The sequence below is a fragment of the Meriones unguiculatus genome, chromosome 1 (assembly GCF_030254825.1).
Source record: "Meriones unguiculatus strain TT.TT164.6M chromosome 1, Bangor_MerUng_6.1, whole genome shotgun sequence".
Taxonomy (NCBI): Eukaryota; Metazoa; Chordata; class Mammalia; order Rodentia; family Muridae; genus Meriones; species Meriones unguiculatus.
This window is the reverse complement of record NC_083349.1, coordinates 25,647,389-25,663,442: the sequence shown is the minus strand read 5'-3', so window position 1 is coordinate 25,663,442 and position 16,054 is coordinate 25,647,389. Positions and strand designations below refer to the sequence as shown.

At 47.9% G+C, this 16,054-nt stretch overlaps 1 long non-coding RNA gene across 1 annotated transcript; it reads left to right on the top strand.

The window, feature by feature from the left end:
• The first annotated feature begins 1,156 nt into the window (after positions 1 to 1,156).
• LOC132654678 (uncharacterized) lies at positions 1,157 to 15,973 on the top strand. Its single transcript, XR_009592353.1, has 3 exons — positions 1,157 to 1,725; positions 5,730 to 5,919; positions 14,286 to 15,973. It is a non-coding gene; the product is annotated as an uncharacterized LOC132654678 (long non-coding RNA).
• The last annotated feature ends 81 nt before the right edge of the window (positions 15,974 to 16,054 follow it).

The window sequence follows — 16,054 nt, the reverse complement described above, 5'->3', positions numbered from 1 at the left end:
AAGCCGTTACCTCCTTCCGGCCTGGATACATCTAGCGCAGGGCGGATGCTTCCGAGCCTCCCTGAATCTGCCCAGGGCTGGACTTAACTCTGACTTAACACCTTCCTTCCGCCTTAGTCTTTTTCTGTTGCCGCTAACACAGTTCCACAGGCTGGGTGAGCCACCAGGAAAAGAAGTTAATTTTGGCTCATGGTTCTGGTCCAAGGTCAAGGGGATGCATCCATGACGTGCTTGTTGGCAGAATCCCAAGGTAGCACGGGGCATCACATGGTGAGGGGCAGCGTTCTCACGAGATCTAGCGAGCTGGCTTCCGTAACAGGGCCACTTTGGAGATAACCCATTAACTCATCAACCCACTAATCCCAGGAGCGGACTAATCCACTCGGGCGGGCATAGCCCTGTATCTCTTAATCTTTCATAATGGGGATTAAACTTCAACACTAGCTCTGAAGGAGATGATCCGTAGCGTTTGTTGAGCCTCTTCCTTCCCTGTCCTTTGCCCTGGCCCTCTGGGGACCTGTCCCGACCCCCGACCGGCCATCCTCTTGCAAGCCCTGATCCCAGGCTCCGCTTCGGGGCAGTCGAAGGTAGGGGTCCATTCTGTGTGGCCCTCGGTGTGCAGGGCATGCCTGCACAGAGAGCCAGCTACACCTTCGAGACCCTTCTCAGCTGATGGGTCCCGGGATAGCGGAGCTGACGTGGGGCTCTGTAGATGGACTCCTCTCTGGTGACTACTGTTGAGGGGACCAGTGCTGGCTGGTCCCTGGCATAGCGTGTCAGAACAGCCACCCAAACTACCACTTGTAACGGCCCAGGAACAAAATTCAGAATGAAATGTAAGGCAGTTTCTTGGTATTTAAGGGTTATGGGGTGGGGTTACAGGAGATGCAGACTAGGGAGATGGGGTGGTCTGATCTTCACTGACAGGATCTGAGGGGTTCTTGGCTTAGCTTGAGGAAACCCTCCCTCCCACAGAAGAAAGCGTGTAGCAGGATGGGGGTGGCCGAGTCCCCAGGCTGCAGAGCTCTGCTGCATCCGTGGGCCTGCCTGCCGTTTCGGGGAGGAAACACCTGAGGCTGACGTCTATTGGGAGGAGTCTCAAAGGCTTCAAGTCCAAAGCTCACAGCTCAGAGAGGGCCTCCCCTGGCTATCCGCACTCAAGGTGGAAGGCGATGGAGGGAACATACATAGTGCTGAGCAATCACATCCCCCACAGCACGGAGCTCAAGCTTTTGCAGGTCTCTCAAGAATTATTAGTGGATTTAGGGAAGTTACCTTCATCCTTCCTAAGGACACCTCTCCAGAGGTCTAAGAACCGTGTGTGTGTGTGTGTGTGTGTGTGTGTGTGTGTGTGTGTGTGCCTTGCAGGCATAATGGAACGAGAGAATTGAAATCCACAGTCCATCTTCTGACTTCCGTAATAGGTCCTGGCACCCGTGCTCCTACATGCACGCGTGCACACACACACACATTTTTAAATGAGAAAGGAAGGAAAGAAGAAAATAATGAGCTGAAGACCAGGGCCAGTTACGCCTAAGGGAAGGCAAGAGTCCCTTGTCCAGCTTTCAAACCTGAACCTGTCCTTGCTCTCAGAGCCCTTCAACTGAGAAGGGCCCCACAAGTGTGGGCCCCTCCATGCAGAGACCGCACAGGACAGTGGGGCCCTGCACCAAGGGCTACACACAATGGAACTTGAACAGGGATACACTGACTCCTGGTTCTGGGGTGAGTCTAAAGTGAGGGTGTTTGCAGGGTGGGTGGCCTTTGGGTGCTTTGAGGGAGAGTCTGCTCTTCTGTGCCTCTCCTCTCTCTGGTAGTTCCCTGGCAATCTGCTGTATCCTTTGAATTGCCGATGCCCTGCTGTGATACTCACCATCCTCCTCCCATGATGCTCCTTCTGTGCACCTGTCTGCCTCTGTCCAGATGTTGCGCTTGCATCGGGCACAGTTGTGTAGGGTTAGAGACGCCCTCATTTTATGTGGTCAGCTCCCAGGACTTCAACATCTTTTGGGGGAGACACCTTCACCTGCTAGGAGGAGCATCCCCATGGCCTCTAGCTACCACACGGTGGTAGAGCCCTGTCAGCTCAGGTGCTGTGGGGAGATGGAATGAGAAGGGCAAGGGGGTCACACCGGTGAATGGTAATGAGAAGGAGGGGCAGGAGTGGGCTGGGGACACTCTCAGGAGCAAGAGGGTATGAAAGGAAGGTGGGAAGAGAGGAGGGCTGGGTGGGAAAAGCCTCTCTCTGTAGCTCTGTAGGTCCCAGATGCCCAGCAGGGGGTGCTAGAGTGAAGACTCTGTGTCTTGGTTACTTTTTAATGGCTGCGGTGAGACACCATGACCAAGGCAACTTAATGTGAGGGCTCAGGTTCCTGGGGGTTAGAATCCGCAACCATCACAGCAATGAGCATGGCGGCAGGCAGGCATGGTGCTGGAGCAGTAGCTGAGCGTTTACATCCAGGTCCACAAGCACAAGTGGGTCTCTCTCTCGTTTGAGAAATGCAAATTTATAACCTTGTTAAGTTAAAGCCATTACACAATTTCAAGAAGTATATGAAAAGCTAGTGTTTCTATAGCGTTATCTTGTTCTTACTAAAAATGAAAAGGATAGTTTATTAAATGTTATTATTATGACAATACAAAGAATCAAAACAATGAAAACCAATAAACTGTCTAAAGTAGTTAGCCACTACGAAATTAGAAAAAAAAAACATTGATACTAACCAATCATCATCATGTTATTGTTCAAATGAAAATATGCTTGCTACGCACACACACACATTAATATCTTGCAAGTTCACGAGTATTATAATTCAGTTAATAATTTGTATTAATGTTTGCCTCATAGTGTCAGAATATATTTTGGTTTCATATAATATTAATTGTTTGAAAGTTGTAGAAACATTCTTGATAAATGCTGATGAAGACAGCAAAATTAAACTCTTACAAACTGTTGAAGTCAGCATGGCATTATCTCTGGTTACTCTGACCTTATACTATGTTAAAAGTATCACCTAGTTGTGAGTAGTTTTATCTAGATAAAATTAATGCACCATTGATAAGTTCACCGGGAAAGAATAAGTTCACCATCTTTACCTTGAGATTGTTGCAAAGCTCATGGTGACTTATCAAACATCTTGTACCTCAGATGTCCTGAAGTATCTTAAATATGTTTGTTTAAGCTGGTGGCTTAATGATGGGGTACTTGCCTAGCATCTGCGAAACCCAAGTTCTACTGTGGGGTATTGACCAGAGAAGGCTGCTTGGACAAGAGTTCAAGCCAATGGACAGTCTTCACAAGCCAGCCAGTGACTATACTGTGTACTTGGGAATCCCAGTGTAGGGCTGAGCCTTTCTCAGGATGAGCTTTTAAACACAAAACCCTGCGTTTCTGGGTTGACACACTGAGTTGAGAGGCACAGTGAGCCAGAAGCAGAACTACGGAAAGCCAAAGAGCAGCTTAGTGCATTTAGAGACTTCATAGAACTACAGTTTTGATGAATTCGATCCTTGTTTTAGTTTTGGCAGGCGGTGCTTTCTGGATGCTGAGTTTTACATCTTGAATGGAGTCAGTTGTGCTAAGCTGTCTGGATCTACCAAGATCTGGGGCCTGTTACAGTTCAAGCCCCAGGACTTCCAAATAAATAAAATGTTGATAAGAATAAGCACTCCTATAGCACTTATATCAAATCCAATGCTAGTGCTCTGGATATTTTATATGGTTCTTTTGCTGGAGTCTTTAATATTCCCGTATATATTTGCTGTCATATTTTTTTCATCGATTCTTTAAACATAGCTTCTTTTAATTCTCTAAATGCTTCCTACATTTTTGTTTTTGAGATGGGATCTCACTATGTTGCTCAGTTGGCCTTGAATTGGTGGGCTCACAGCAATTCTTGCCTTGTCCTCCCAAGCAGCTGAGACTACAAGCATTTACTATATACTATTTACTAGCTCATTACAAGCTGATTTATAAAAAGAAAAAGGAAAGCTCACTGGGGTGGAGGCACATCTTTAATCCAGCCAGCACTCAGCAGGCAGAAGCAGGTGGATCTCTGGGTGTTGGAAGCTAGCCTTTTATAGCATTTTGGCCTTTTCACCACCATTGCTTTGAAATTTTTATCTTCAAAATCTCGCGTTTGCCCTCAGCCAGAGTAAGCTTCTGCGGACTGACCTCTGAGGGGTGTGGGCCGTGCTTGTGCATTTTCCTTTGCATATTTTACAATGTTCTGTTGGCGTTGGACATTGCTCACAGTGTACATAATGCAGCACAAAAGCTTGTCATTCCGGATTTTCTCTAAGAAGGGGTTTGAGGAATAATAGAGTCTGCCTCCCTCCCTCCCTGCCTCCAGGTTCGAGCAGAGAGAGGGCCCTCTGTTCATGCCCCCGTCTTCATGAGCAGTCTGCCTTGTGCCTCCACGTCTTTAAGCTTTCTATGCCCACAGTTCCTGGCCCCTGAGGGGACCTGCCTTCCACAGAGACACAGCAAGATTCTTACTAACAGCTACAGTTCCCACCAGGTTCCTTCGGCCTTCTGGGCAGATCTTCGGCACAGGCCTTCAGCTCTCTTCAGATCAATATGCGTTTATTCACTTATTTCCCTTAAAAAGCAACAACAAACTTGGGGGCTAGAGAGATGGCTCAGCCGTTAAGGGCGAACTTCAGGGGCACTGGGGTTGGCTTCCCAGCGACCACATCAGAGGCTCACAACGGCCTATAACTCCCTGCTCCAGGAGATCCAGGGCACATAGATGCACATGTGTATATATAATAAAAATAAATTATTTCAAATTAAGACACACACACACACACACACACAAGCCCCTCACAACAAAACAGTGATAAAATGCAGACAACATATAATTAACCATTAGGGGGCTAGAGGCATGGCTAGGAGGTTACAAGCCCTTGCTGCTCTTGCAAAGGACCCAGCTTTGGTTCCTAGCACCCACATATGGCGGTTCACAATGACCTATAATTCCGGTTCTGGATGTCTGATGCCCAATTCTGTCTCCTCAGGGACCAGGTGTGCACATGTTGTAGAGACATACGTACATGCAGGCACTCACATGCTCGCATGAAATAAACACAACTTCAAAAAAAAAATAAATTGGCCAATTCAACTAGCTAGAACATATGGTTCAATGGCATTATTATTATTGTTGTTGTTATGTGTAGCTCTGGCTGTCCTGGAACTTGCTCTGTAGACCAGGCTGGCCTCAAACTCAGAGATCCATCTGTCTCTGCCTCCTGAGTGCCGGGATCAAAGACGTGTGCCGCCATTGCCCAGCTTAGTTCAGGGGTGGTATTAAGCCGTGCAACTATGTCCAAAACTTGCACCTTTGCCCGAACTGAACACTAACTTCAGGTCACCCAGCCTTCCACCCCTGACTGGCATCACCCCGCCTTTTGTCTGACTGCTGGCTCCAGGCACCTCACACCGTCGTTGTCCTCTCACTGGCTTATCTCTTCCAGCATGACGTCACCTGTAGAGCTGTCGCGTGTGCTAGAGTTTACTTCCTGTTTATTTATTTGTTTGTTGATTAATTTGTTTTTGAAACTGGGTTTCCCTGCGCAGCCCAGGCTCTCCTGAGAGAGACTTGCTCTTTAGAACAGGATGGCCTTGAACTCACACAGACCAGCCTGCCTCTGCTCCCCAAGAGCTGGGATAAAAGGCTTTTGGTACCACACCCACGCCTGTCATTTGTTTATTGATTTTTCTCTTGCAGGGCTGGGAATGGCGCTCAGGATCTCCCACATTCCCTGCATCCTGTTCCCAGTGCTTACAGACCCACCTGGCCAGGAGTGACACTGTCCACCGTGAGCAGGATCCTCCCACACCAATCATTAGCCAAGGCAGTGCTCCTCAGGCCAACCTGTGGAGATGGAGATTCCTCAGTTGAGATGCCTTCTGCCTAGGTAGGTCTAGGTTTGTGTCAAGTAGACAAAAAAAAACTAACCAGTATCCATGTGAGAAACTCTTCCATGCAGAACATGACTGGCTCTTCATCTCTGAAACTTCTGTATGTTTTTTTGTGTGTGTGTGGGTGTGTGTGCATGTGTGTGTATGCATGTATGTATATGTTTTGTTATCTTGGTGTGGTTTGTCAAGGGCCGCTCCTGAGACTGGATTTAGCTGTTAAATAGTAAGAGGGTCAGAGGAGGAGTCATCAGAAGGACAAGCTGATGGACCGAGGTGGGCAACGGGGACTCAGCCATAGGGCATCACAAGAACGGTATAGGATACATCTCACCATCCTCCCTTCAGAGGGGCCTGGTCTTGTCAATCTTCCCCATCACTCCTTGTACACTCTTCTGGGACACTAACTCCCTGGTTCTTGGACCTGCTGTTTCATCAGGATGAGTCCAGACCTTATGTCCTGGAGGGTTCAGCTGAACACAGTGGTGAGCAATATGAAGCAGGGGCGGTCTAGGCATCCTTGGACCTACAACCATACAAAGCTGAAACCTAATAGGGAACCAGCCTAGATGTTCATCAGTGGATGAATGGATGACGAAGATGTGGTACTTAGACACAAAATAGATCATTCGGCTATGAAGAAAAATGAAACCATGGGACTTATAGGAAAACAGATGTACCCGGAAAGTACAAGATTAAACGAGATGACTCAGATTTAGAAAGAGGAAAACCACATTTTTCCTCAAATGTGGATTCTGGCTTGTAACGTATGTGCGTATATGTAAAAACAGGTGTAAGTATAGCTGAGCCCTGCTGGGAGCTAGGTAAAAGATGCACAGGACAGGAAAGATGAAACGAGCCTGGGGGAGAGGAAGGAAAGGGGGGAGGTAGCAAGAGGAAAGGGAAGATGGCAAAGGAGAACCACGAAACATCCAGGGTTTGAAAATGCCCTTACTCTATCTAGCTCATTACAAGCTGATTTATAAAAAGAAAAGGGAAAGCTCACTGGGGTGGAGGCACATCTTTAATCCAGCCAGCACTCAGCAGGCAGAAGCAGGTGGATCTCTGGGTGTTGGAAGCTAGCCTCATCTACATAGCAATTTTCAGGCTAGCAAAGGCTATAGAGTGAGACCCTGCATCCGAAAAAGAGAAAACTAACTTTTTCTTCCTTCCTTCCTTCCTTCCTTCCTTCCTTCCTTCCTTCCTTCCTTCCTTCCTTTCTTTCTTTCTTTCGTTCGTTCCAAATGGGCACCCTAGTGACCTAGTACAATTTATTTTATCTGCCCATTTTGTCTTAGATTTTATGAAATAGAGTGGCTGGATTCTGTATCCTGGATCCGTTTGTCTTTGCAACACTGTCCGTTATTCTGTCAGCGAGAGGCTTGTAAGATTCCTAGTGGGGAAAGCCCTGTCCTTGTTCTTTGAGACGGCCTTGGCTTCTCTTAACCTTGTTTTTCCATTTGCATTTTAGGATTCTTCTCTCCAGGCCTAGTTGGAATTTGACTGCAATTGCATTAACTTTATGGGTTAATTTAGAGAGGATTGATGTGTTTATGGAATTGAGCTTTTTCAGCCACGAGCTGCCATAGATCTCTGTTTACCCAGGCATCTGCATTCTGCAGTTGTATTTTCTAACGTTCCCCATAAAGGTCTTGCACAGCTAGTTTTTACTGCTCCTGTGGTGCTTTCTTTGTGTCTCCTAATTGGCTATTGCCAGGCATAGGAACATCGTGGACTATTTCCCCTGTACGTTCATCTTGTATTTCAATTCATCTTGAATTTTATGTCTTTTCAAGGTTTCTAGAAACTCTTGGACTTTTTATGCCAACAATAATACCATTAGCAAGGAAGCACAATGTGTTGGTTTCCCCCCATTCATTGTTACAGGACTTTTTTTTTTTCTTGTCTTATTGAGTTGGTAATAACCTCAAGCCAAATGTTGAATGAAGGATCAATTTCTGGCTCTTTCCCCCCATTAACTGTAATGTCAGTACTTTAAATATTTTAACATTACATATAAGATCTGGGGGCTGGAGTGAGGGCTCAGTGGTTAAGAGCACACGTTGCTCTTGCAGAGGACCCGAGTTTGATTCCCAGTGCCTACATGTTAGCTCACGACTGTCTGTAGCTTCAGAGGACCTGATACCCTGTCTGGACTCTGGGAACATTTGCACTCACACATGCACACACCCTCCCTCCCCTTATATACACATAATTTCAGATAAATATTTTACAAATCATTTTATCTGCTATAAATTTTAAGATTTTATTTATTTATTTATTATGTATACAGTGTTCTGACTGCATGTACACCTGCAGGCCAGAAGAGGGCACCAGATCTCATTTAGATGGTTGTGAGCCACCACACGGCTGGGAACTGAACTCAGGACCTTTGGGAGAGCAGCCAGTGCTCTTAACCTCTGAGCCATCTCTCCAGCACAAATTTTTATTTATTTATTTATTTATTTTTATTTTTATTTTTTTGTTCTTCGGTGATAGGGACTGGACTCACAGCCTTGTGTAGGTACTTTACCATTAAGCCACACTCCCAGCCCCCTGTGATGGGGTTTTAATAGATACTTTTACTAAACTCAAGGAATTCTGTCCTATTTTCGGTTCATATCATAAATAAACATTACACTGAAATTTTTAAATTATTCTTATTTTATGTGTGAGTGCACCCCATCCACTGGTGCCCTCAGAGACCAGATGAGAATGCCAGATCTCCAGGAACCGGAGTTAGGGATGGTTGTGAGCCGCCATGACCTTAATGCAGGTCTTCTGGGGGAGCAGCCAGGGCTTTCAGCTGCCGAGCCATCTCTCCAGCCCCAAACATGACACATTCTTACATGTTTGTCTTCACCTACTGAGATAGGGATTTCCCACCTCTCTCCCAGTCCCACTACGTAGCTCAGGCCAGCCTCAAACTGAAGCTCCTCCTGCCTCGGTCTCCCAATCACATCTCTGAGAGTCTTCCTAAATACTTTTCTAAAATTGGTGCTTGCAGGCCTGCGCTAATCTCAGCCTCGTTCTGATGTGCATATTTCGAAAGCGCATCACACTGAATTTATTTCGTTCATGTTTTACTTAAGATTCTGAATCTGTGTTTAAAAGTAGAATTGTTTGTAATTTTATTTTCATGTGCAGGACCTATCCAGCTGGCAAGCCAGTCAGGCCTCCCTCCTAAAATAAGTGGAATCTGCCTTTTCTGTTATTTTAAAACCTGTGCAACTAAGGCTTAACCTTCACCACCAGAAGCTCCTACACCATCTTGTCTAACGGGCTTTGCACGTCTGTAGGTCACTCTCCTTGGTTCCTACTGCTTATGCCTGTTCTTTAAGCTTTAACTTGACTTGCTGGAAGTTTCTTTATTTTATTTAGTCTTTAAGGAATAGGGGTTTGATTGTTGGGGTTTAAGGTGCCCGATACATGCTATCTTCTCTTTTGCAGACTTTGTATATCATTTAAGAAATAAAACAATGGGTCAGTGAGATGGCTCAGCAGGTATATTAGGCCAGAGTTCTCTGAAGGAACATAATGTATAGAATGAATACACACACACACACTCTTTCTTTCTTTCTTTCTTTCTTTCTTTCTTTCTTTCTTTCTTTCTTTCTTTCTTTCTCTCTCTCTCTCTTTCTTTCGATTTATTAGAATGGTACACTAGTCCAGTAATGGCTGTCTACCAATGAAAGGTCTAAGAATCTAGTAGTTCTTCAGTCTGGAGACTGGCTGTCTCAGCTAGTCTTTAATATACACCAGAATCCTGGAGAAGTAGGCTCTAATGCCAGTGTAGGAATGGACTTTCCAGTGAGAGCAAGAGCAAGCGGGCAAAGAGATCATGTTTCCTTCTTCCACATCCTTTATATAAGATGCCAGCAGAAGGTGTGGTCCAGATTAAAGTGGATTTTCCCCCACCCCTAAGGTCCTGGATTAACAGTGGGTCTTCCCACTTCAATGATTTAATTATGAAAAAAAAAAATCCTTCACAGATGCACTTGGCCACTTGGGTTTTAGTTAATTCCAGATGTAGCCAGGTTGACACCAAGAATAGCATCACAGCAGGTAAAGGCTCCTACCGCTAGCCTGATGGCTTAAGTTTGATCCCTGGAACCCACATGGTGAAAAGAGAGAACCGACTCCTACAACTTGCCCTCTGACCTCCACCCATGTACCCATGGCAACCACCCCCACTCCTGTCCTTCGGAGACAGCGCTATCATTCTCACGCTCTCGAGTGGGACCAGGAAAAAACAGATCCAGGAAGGGACCGGACAGACAGCAGGACTGTAAGCTTGGTTTCCTCTGTCCAACCTGGGAGCCACCTGTGTTCCTTCAGATTACTGGTGACCCCATGTGGAAGAGAATCCCAGAGAAAACAGTCCACCTCACATCAAATAACCCCCTACTTTAAACCCCCGTTTTATCAATAAATTCTTTTAAAAAGTATCTATTTCTTCTTCTTTTTTGGGGGAGGGCGGTTTCAGGCTTTATTGGAGATAAGACAGGCTAGGCCAGCTCCTCCACCAGGAACGGGCTGGCACCGAGACGGTACTGACCTTTAGGGTGATTCTAGGGAGCGTGAGTTCAGGGCAGACCTCAAATCACAGAAAAGGACTGTCAGGATCTATCTCTTCTTGTGTGTGTGTGTCTGTAACATGTGTGTGGGTGCCTGTGGAGGCCAGAAGAGGGCAACGGATCCTCTGGAGTTGGAGTTACAGCTGATTGTGAGCTGCTCAACACGGGTGCCTTGAACTCAACCTCAGGTCCTCTGGGAGTGCAGCCAGCACATGTGACCACTGGGCCATCTCTGCAGTTGTTAATTCTTTTTGCTAAAAGGAATCCCTTTAATATTATTTCTTTATCTTTAATACTCTTCCAGGTCCCCGGATTGAGCACTATAGCCGGTTTCCACCCTTCTTTGTTTTATTTTTCTTTCTTAATGTAATAGAGTTAAGGGTGTGAATTTAGAACTACCTCCCCATGCGCGCACTGCATCCCACCGGTTTTGAGAAGCGACACTTGAGTAGAAGTGTGGCTCTAAATATTTTGTCACTTACTTGCAGGTTCCTTTATGATCGCAGGCTATTCGAGTTCTCCTCTCTGAATGAGTGGGGATAAAACGAAAATAAAAACCAATGTGGCTTTCTAGTTTCGCTGCCGTGCCGCACCCCCACAGCTCCAAGGCGAGGTCCCTCCCTGTTTTCTCTGATCACCCAAACTGTCAGCTCGTCTGCCTCCATAAGCACTTAGAGAGAGCACACATCGCCTGTGCGCTGGCCAGCATGGCGTAACTCAAGCTTGTGAACTGTGTCACTCGGACAGAAGCAGATCTTCTAATAGCTCTGAACTTGCTCCTCAAACCAGGCGTGTGTAGCACTCTCGCCATCCCGGTACTGGGGAAACTGAGGCAGGAGGACTGAGGGTCTGAGGTCAGCTTGGGCAATGTAGGAGGAGCTTCTCTCTGCCCCCACTCTCGGCTGAGTGGGAAAGCACTTGCCTTCTTGAGATGCCATGTTCAGTCCTTAGGGGGAAACCCATAGATATCGATATCTCTGTATGTACTGCTATATACACATACATGCATTTACACACAGACATGCACACGTTTACACATACGCACACATACACATGCTTACATATATGTGCATTCATATATGCAAAACATACACATGTGAAAGCATTTAAATATGCCCATCTATGAATGTACACACACACACACACACACACACACACACACACACTTGTTAGACACAAGCAGGTGCATGATGTGAGATTAGTACATGCTGTTTATCTTGTCAATTTGTCACGTCGAATGCTTTCTGCCAAAGGTTCTCGTTTCTGTATCGCCAGACCAGACACGGGTTGGTGTGTGTGTCAGGAATGGGGCTGCAGCCAGGATTCATCTTCTCCTTTCTCAGCAGCAGCCCCCACTGTGTTCCCAGTGAAAACACACCTCAAGCAGCTTTCCTGTGGCAGGGCGTGTCCCATGACCTCCGGCAGGGGTTGGGGTGGTGGGTAGGGTTCCAGGGTGGAGGCTTTTTTTTTTTTTTTCCTCTTTTTATCCTTTGTGGTCTAGAAGGCAGATTGGGCGGCTGGAACTTCAGTAGTCACGGGAGGGGCAGGAATTGCCTTGTGGGTCTTGCCTCTTCTGGATGACCATGCCCGCCACGGCCATCATCTGCGTGTCTTTATGCAGGACAGCTTTGAACTCCTGACCCCCTGCCTCTGCCTCCCAAATGCTGGGGTACAAGGTGTGCATCACAAAACCATTTGCCCCGAGCTTAGTGGGACATGCTCCTGCATTTTGTTGTCCCGTGATCCATTTGAATAAGCGTGCATAGGGGCTTGCCTGGGGTTCTCTGTGCCATGTGAATTGGGCTCTAAAGACTGGTCCCAGATGTCACCGTGGACACACAAAGAGATGCCTGTGGCTGGCAGGCACAGCTGGGTGTCTGGTGCAACTGTCTGGATGGAGAAACGGGCAGGAGGGTGGCGGGGCAGGCACCTCCAGTCCTGCTGACGTCACCTGCTGTTACAGCAGGGGGAGACCAGATTTTCAGCCCTTCACCGAGACCCCAGTGAGTCACTCTCCAGCCTTGAAGTGAGACGGCCTCGGCCACTGGTTTCCTGGACTGGGAACCTGATCCTCCAGCTCCCAGGGTGCCGATAGCCACTGCCGGGCTCCCTGGCCCCTATCATGTAAGCCGGGCCAATAATCTCCTTTTATTACACAAGCACGCTCTCTCTGGCTCCGTTTTCTCTAAAGAATCCTGCCTAGCACAGTGTCTGTTTCCTTCCAAGGGCATGGCCAGCTGCACTCCTTTTCATGCTATTTTTTTTTATTACATTTATTTATTCTCTCCGTGTGTGCTTGCGCCTTGTTAGAAATAAGATAACAAGTTTAAGAGACCAGAGAAAACAAAGTGGCTTTAAGATTTTGTTTTTTTATTTTACTTTATATGTATGGGTGTTTTGCCTGCAAATGTCTGGGCTCCACCTGCATGCAGTGCTCTCAGAGGCCAGAGAGGGCATCAGATCCCGAGAAAATGGAGTTACTGATGGGTGCTGGGAACAGAACCTGGGTACTCTGCAATTCTCCGGAGAGGGACACCAGGACAGAAAGGCAGAAATGGTTGGCCAGTGTGGTTTTACAGGTCCCCAGATCATGAGAAATTCCTGTCTTCTTCTCACTCAAAGTTTGGCACTTGCTCTCTTATCCAGTCCCCCGTCTCATTGGTTTGGGGCACAAAATCTTTTCTAATAAATAACTTGGGGCTTAGGCTGCCCCCCTTTTCATGATCATGAGCTGAAGGCCTGTAACTTTTCACCCTTCAGGGTTCTAGGACAAGCAGGAGCTGGGGGGAGGGGCCCAGGGTCTCCTGTTCTTCTGTAACTCTGATGAACTCTTAACACCCCTCACACTGAAAATACACCATGACCATCTATTTCTTACCACACGGAGGTCAGAGGAAAAGCTTGTAGAGTCAGCTCTCTCCTACCACGTGGGTCCTGGGGCTCGAACTCAGGTTGGCAGGTTTGGTGGTAAGCACCTTGACCTGCTGAGCCATCTCAGGGGCCCACACCAACCTTCTTATCATCGAATCTTGTCAGTACCAAGCTGTGGAGGCTGAGAAACTGTTCATCCTTAGCACTTGCTTCACTGACCATCAGTTTCCTGGGGCCTTGAAAGTTGGCTTCACGTCACAGCTGTTTGTGGGCATAATTGCTGGGTCAGAGGCCTGTGCTTCCTCCCCCTACACCTGGAGGTCCCCAGCCCAGTGCTTCCTGCTGATGCCTGCCTGGACCTGCCTCTGGGGTGGGTGAACCGCCCTCTGCTGCAGACATCCTCTGAATGCTTGGCTCAAGGACCCTCCTGGGTACCAGAACTGAGGAAGCTCAAGTAGCTTGTGGAAAACTGAGTAATATTTGATTCGGGGAAGCTTTTGGTTGGTAGATTCTGGCGGGCTTTTCACAGTGACGGCAGGAAGTTCTTTCTCTACGGTGACTCATTCAGGAGCCTCCGTGAGGAGCCATGCAGGGCAGGAAGTGCCCAGAGCTGTCTGGGAGTCAGGCTTGCCCTTGGGTGAGTGCCTGAGTCTGTCTGTCTGTGGTTCAGTGGGAAGAATGCCTTCCTGGCATGCATGGGGTCCTGGGTTGGATCTCCATCACCACGCACCTCACATACACCCCCCCTACCATATACACACACACCACAGAAATCACACACACATACAAATCACACACACCACATACCACACCGACACCCTACACTCCACAGCAACACACCCCACATACACCTCACACGCACACACCATGCCAACCCATGCTAACCTTCCATATCTCCCCCCCTCCCCTCCCCACAGGGCCTCTATGAACTCTCCTAAAAACAACACAAGAAAGAACACTCGACATTGATTCCGAGCCGTAGATATCACTAAAGGAAACAGTCAATACAGATTTAAAAAGGAAAATCGGAACCTCTAATTTCACTGGGAAATTCGAATCCGTTTTGGTTTGCTCTGGGCATTAATAATCTGATTGAAAGACAGACTGCAGACCCGGAGTTTGGGCCCAACCCAGAGCCCAGCTGTTGCCAGGGCTCTAATGAGCCCGCTGCCTGTGATGTCTGCTCGCTGTAGGGCTGGCTTCGCTGGTTCTGGGGGAGACCTTGGCGCTGAGATGTAGTTGCGAGAGGCTCCCAGCAGGCTGACGGGGGCTGATCGCCTCAGGTGGAGAAGACCTAGAGCCCAGACACGTGACTCCATACAGCACCGCTGCCGCCGAAGGGGAAAAAAGCTGAAGCTCATTGACCATCGAGGGCTCGGGCTTAGAAATGCAGAGGGGGAAATCTCCCAGGAGGACACCGGCTTTGTGGCTGGCGAGATTTTAATTAGATTCCGAGGGCTCCCGTTTAAGCCCGGAGATCTTAGGTTTGAACAATCAATGAACTCAATCCAAGCGTGGAGAGGAGAGAGCGGGACAGCCCGGGGTCACCACGCCGCGCGCGTGCAGTTGGCTGGAGCTGGGGGCGCCGGGCCGTGTAGAGGAGCCTCGCGGAGGGGCTAGCTCAAGCTAAGCAGCCACAGACAAACCCAGGTCTCTCTGCAGCGTGGGGACAGCGGCACCAGGGTGGTTGAAAAGGAGAGCCCGGCAAGCCGGCTGGAGGCATCCCAGTGTCCTTTCGCATCTCCCATGTATTTATTTATTTCTGGCTTTAGCGATGTCTTTTTCCTTTTCACTTTAAAGAATTTTTTGGGATTAGAATATAATTACAACATTCCTCCGTTTCCTTTCTCCCCCCCCACACCTCCCCACATACTCCTCCTTGCTCTCTTTTAGATTCACAGCCTCTTCAGTCATTGTTACCGCTTGCATGTATGTATACACATATGTATTTCCAACTGTAACCTGCTCAGTGTGTAATGTCACTTGCATGTATGTTTTCAGCCCTGCTGTGTGGTATTAGATAACCAGGGTGCCCTTCTGTGGATGTCTAGGGCTGTGGCCCGACGGTTTCTCCCCCATCTGGTTTGGCGCGCCTGTGGGTGTCGTCCTGGTTCGGTTCACGGTTGGGCAGACATGCTGGTGACGCTCTACGGATGCTCCTTCTGACATTGTTAGGAAACAATCTCCCCGCAAACTCCCGACCTCTGGCTCCTACCGTCTTCCCAGCCTGTCTTCCCGAATGGTTCCTGAGCCTGAGGTGCAGGAGTGTCTTCAGATGTCACCGCTGGGGTTGGGCTCACAGCTCGGCACTGTGTTTCCCTGACGCGTTCAGTCCCAGGGCAGCTTGAAACAACTGCCAAGGAGGGAGAGAAGGTGCAATGTCAGCAAGGCCCCTCCGGCCTAGCATCATTGCTCGGAAATCCTGGTTTGCAGACACATTCCTGCCGTCTCTGCTGCTTCATTTCACAGCCCCGCATCCTGTCCCTGCCCCTGCTTGTTGGTAATTTAAAATTATGGTCTAATAGTGTTTATTATTAGCCCTGTAATTATTACAACGGTATTATCTAACCTGCTATCACAATCAATACAGGACACAGACACCTGATAGAGTTTAGCGCAGCCTTGTTTCACCTGTCTCCTTCCCAAGATCCTTCAGTCCCCAAAACCCACGAACCCTTAGCCACAC